The 5,128-nt window shown below is 38.6% G+C and overlaps 1 pseudogene; it reads left to right on the top strand.

Moving 5' to 3' along the window:
- Positions 1-283: 283 nt before the first annotated feature.
- LOC112426004 (5S ribosomal RNA) lies at positions 284-402 on the top strand (annotated as a pseudogene).
- The last annotated feature ends 4,726 nt before the right edge of the window (positions 403-5,128 follow it).

Raw genomic sequence — 5,128 nt, 5'->3', positions numbered from 1 at the left:
TCCGGACACATTCCTGGTTCCCTCCTATGGCAGGCTGCTTCTAAAGCGGCTTCTATGAATCCCACCTCCCTGTAGAAGCCTCTCTGCCTATCTGTGGGCTGGACCTAATGACTCACTTTTAAGCAATGGAATATGGCAAAAGCAATGTGACTTCTAACATCAGTTGTAAATGTCTGTGACCAATCTATAAATACATAAAGCAGATTCATTGTTGCTAAGGGTTGGGATGGGGGTCCGAGGCCTACGGGTTGAGGGGTAATAACTGAAAATATATGAAGTATCTATCTATAGCTAGACCACCCTGAACATGCCTGATCCCAGTTGATCTTGGAAACTAAGCAGGGTTGGGCCTAGTTAGAACTTGGATGGGAGACCACCTGGGAATGCTGGGTGCTGTAAGCTTTATAAGATAAAATAAAATTTTAAAAATAAATAAATATAAAAATGAAAAGATAAGAAATTTCTTTTGAAGGTGACAAAAATGTTTTAAAATGTATTGTAGTGATGGTTGCATAAATCTGCAAATACACTAATAACCATTGAATTTTACAAATTAAATGGGTGAATAGTATGGTATGTAAATTATATCTCTTTTTTGTAGCAAAACTTTGATAACATTTTATTAAATATAAGTATCTTTAAAAAGCATTTTAACGTCTCTTAAATCAGTTTGCATTTTACAATCAATAATGTCTTTTGATCACTGTTGGGATAGACTGAGAGCATTTTAAATTAAAATTTCTTCATGAGATTTTAGACCACATGGGTGGTGTCAACTCAGAATATAAATCTGCTTGCTGTTCAAAATCCTTTTCCCCTCCCTCTACCTAGTGCTATGATTGAGACATGTAAGTTTCCTTGCTGTTTCTTTTCACATGGTAGTTTTGCTTATTTCTATCCTAGGCCTTTGGTTGTAAGCTGCCCTGTAGAGAAGCCCATATGGCAAGGAACCGAAGGCGGCCTTGGGACAACAACCAACAAGGAACTGAGGCCCTCGAGCCAATACGCCTGCAAGCAAAGAAATCCTGCCAATAACACGGGTGTGAGCTTGGAAGCAGATCCTTCCACAGTCAAGCCTAAAGATGACCATAGTCCTGGCCAACATCTTCAGATGCTGAGGACCCAGTTAAACGACCCCCAGATTCCTGACATAGAGAAACTTGAGATAAAGCCTCTAAAGTGGGGGCCATTTGTCACACAGCAACAGATAGCTCATATAATTCAAAAGAGTTCCTCGGTCCTCTCCTCCATTTTTTATTCTTGGCCAGACCTCTTTTTAGTTTCCAGAAAGGAGCCTTGAAAAAACTTTCTGGTGCAACGCCTCATGCAGGATTATGCAGACCATCCCCGCCCCCACTCCTTGACTCTCACCACTTTCCTCTCCTGGAATGTCCCCTTCTCTCTCCTTAACATGCATATGATGTTGAGACTTCCGTCAGGCCTTTGTGTCTTTTATGAAGTGCAAACCCACCTTCCAGCCATACACTCTCTTTCCCAGAGTGACTTTTCCTGTCTGGGAATTTCCAGGGCACAAGTTGACACATTGAGCAACAATATCTTATGGTATTTTTTAATATATAGGTCACCAATCAGGAAAATTTCTTTTAAATCGCTTTTCAGGAAAAAGAAGTTTATTTTCTCTCAATACTTATATTTCTGTATAAATTTTTAGAGATTTGTATTTCTTTTATCCATTGCTCTGATTCCATTTTTGCTTGCTCTTCTTCAGTATCCCATTTTATATAACTAAGGAATTCCCATTTTTGTCCTTTTCAGAGTTATATTATATGGCATTGTATTTTTTCACATATTTAAACTTATTCTTACCTAATTGATATTAATTTAGATTTCCAGTTGTCTGCTACATTGTAATATTGTACTTATGTTTAATTATTCCACATCTATGTGTGTATTTTTAGTACCCGAAATACCATCTAAGTTCTGCCACTATAGCTACTTCATCATCCATTTTTGGATTCTTAAGCGTGCCTTGCCCAGAACCTTTAAATGGATTTGCACTAGATTTACTACCTTTCTTGGGCTGAGAAAGTTATTACAGTTTTTAAAGCCCCAAACTTATTACCAGACATTTGGTAGCAAAGGAAAATTGGTTCAAGTTTTGGGAGGCTCTAACTCAAGATGAACTTCATTTCATTCAAGGTTCTTCTTTATCATCCTTGGATGAGATGAAATTTATGTGAAAGTGTTCTTACAGGTAAATAAAAGCTGACATAATAGAAAAATGAATTGTGACAGAATTCACTAAGAAGTTAATAACAAAGTAAATACATTCAAGAAATCCTTCCTAGGCTAACATAATTGAAGGTCGGCCAAGGTCATCATTAACTAATTGTGGACTTACTTCTCCATCCCCTGTTTAAAGGAAATAGTTTACATTCTTCTCCCATATACCCAATTCCCAAGTGATCTAGAATCTGATTTGTGCTTTATAAGCTCAGATACATTTCAGCACAGCTTGTTTGATGTGGCTCTAATATCAAATACACTTTTAGAAAGCAGTTAATCAAACTTAAGAAAGCATATGTGAAAGATGATTATATTAATATATTTTTAATAGCTGTTTATTTCAAGGGCTCTTTGGTTTATAAAATCTACCCTTGTCTACAATGCCATCCATTTAAATCCAGTTTGTATTCAGCTTACTTAAGTATTAATACATGCAAACACACACACACACACACAAACACACACACACACATACTGGCTCTTCTCTCAAAAAATCGCTGCAGGGTTGAGACAACATCTCCTGACCCATCAACTCAAGGCTATCTTCTCAGCCATCCTAAGCAAGAGTGTTATGAGCGGTAGGGAAGAATTATTCAGCAAAGATAAAGCAAAATTTCTTCTGGGCTCAGAAAGACTGTTCCATACCTACTATTCGCCGTGCAACTTTATGCTATGTTCTTTTCCCTGTTGCCTTTTTAATGCATGTCATTTCACACCGAGAAAGTAAAGAAAACAGAGGATACTGGAGGCTGGGAATGCAAGGCAAAGGAAGGGATAGGGAGAGATTTGTTAAAGGCTACAAAATTACAGCCAGATAGGAGGAATAAGTTCTAGTGCTCTATAGCACTGTGGGAAGACAATAGTTAACATTAATGTAATACATAGTTTCAAATAGCTAGAAGGAGGATATTGAATGTTCCCAACACAAAGAAATGATACCATGTTTGAGATGATGGAAATGCTGATTACCCTGATCTGATTACTATACATTATAGGTGTTGAAACATCACTATACACCCCATGAATATGTACAATTGTTATTTGTCTATTAAAATATTTTTAAAAAGGAAAAAAGAATTGAAGATTCTCCATATATTCCAGCTGTCCTGGCAAAGATAAAGAAGCCGACTTTGTCATTAGTAATGTGGGCATCTAGGAACCCCTCAGAGCCCCTGCTGAAATCACGCAGCCAGCTGTGTCACCTCTCCAGCCTCCCCACACTCCACCCCCTGCATTCATCCTACCCTCAGCCCCTGCAAATCTCATATGCCATGCACAGCTGCTGCAAGTGTTCCCCAAGAACATCTTCAAGAGGAATAAAAAGGGAACGCAGAATTGGCGAAATCTCTAGTTCTACTGATCTATGTGCTTAGGCTCCAGTAAGGAGACTTCACCTACGCACTTCTGGTAAAGTGGTACTCAAGGAAACTGGGTCTCCATAGGACCCAGATTCAGTGAAGGAGAGTAGAAGGCGTGTGACTATTCCTCACGAGCAATGTCCCAGTAGGTCAATAAAAAACCTTTGCCCTCATTAAACTCTACGAGCTTTTATTTTTATGAGTTTAAGTTTCTGGTCTATTCACAAAAAGAAAAGAAAAAAAACTCCATAACATAGACTCATGAACTAAACAGAGATGATGAACTAATTTTTTATACAAATCCCTCCTTTTCTGTTTTTACCTTTAAACTTCCATCCTGCCCTCCCCTGTTCTAGTTTCTTCTATTAAAATGAAAAGTTACAACCAATGAATATTAGTTATTTTCTTCCGGGAAGTTTAATGTTACTTAAATTGAACAATGGTGCAGCATTAATAAGAACAGATTAAACTTCTTGCTGCACCACTTAGTAGTTGTATGACCTTGGGTAAGCTACATAACCCCTTCAGTTTCCTGTGTGCAATATGAACATAGTGATATTACTTATCTCGTGGGATTTATAGAGTTAAAACATGTAAACCACTTACAAAAGTGTCTGAGACATAGAAAGGGCTCTATGAGGGCTGGCTAAAAGTATCTGTAGACCCAGGCCGGGCGCGGTGGCTCACGCCTGTAATCCCAGCACTTTGGGAGGCCGAGGTGGGCAGATCATGAGGTCAGGAGATTGAGACCATCCTGGCTAATACGGCGAAACCCCGTCTCTACTAAAAATACAAAAAATTAACCAGGCGTGGTGGTGGGCACCTGTAGTCCCAGCTACTTGGGAGGCTGAGGCAGGAGAATCACTTGAACCCAGGAGGCGGAGCTCGCAGTGAGCCAAGATCGTGCCACTGCACTCCAGCCTGGGCAACAGAGCAAGACTCCCTCTCAAAAAAAAAAAAAAAAAAAAAAAAAAAGTATCTGTAGACTCCTATTCTAATAATATCACTTCTTTATCATAGCTTTTGATACTCCCACTGTATAGCTCTCTTTTACTCAATGCTATGATGCCACACTTCCTGGACTTCCTCCTACTTTCATAAGTAGTCCTTCTCAGCCACTGTTACTTGTTCTACTCTTTGACTCAATTTTAAAGGCAGGTGGTGTCATTTAAAGACATTGCAAAACTATCCAGAATAACCAAAACTACCCTGAGCAAAAAGAACAAAACTGGAGGGATCACATTACCTGACTCTCACCATATACAAAAATCAAATAAAAATGGATTAAAGACTTAAATCTAAGACCTCAAATTATGAAACTACTACAAGAAAACATTGGAGAAACTCTCGATATTGGCGTAGGAAAAGATTTCTTGAGCAATACCCCACAAGCACAGGCAACTAAAGCAAAGATGGACAAATGGGATTACATCAAGTTTAAAAGTTTCTGCAAAGGAAACAATCAGCAAAGCAGAGAGACAACTCACAGAATGGGAGAAAATACTTGCAAACTACCCATCTGA

This window comes from Macaca nemestrina, chromosome X, assembly GCF_043159975.1.
Source record: "Macaca nemestrina isolate mMacNem1 chromosome X, mMacNem.hap1, whole genome shotgun sequence".
Taxonomy (NCBI): Eukaryota; Metazoa; Chordata; class Mammalia; order Primates; family Cercopithecidae; genus Macaca; species Macaca nemestrina.
The sequence above is the reverse complement of the archived record's forward strand: the minus strand, read 5'-3'. Positions and strand labels throughout refer to the sequence as shown.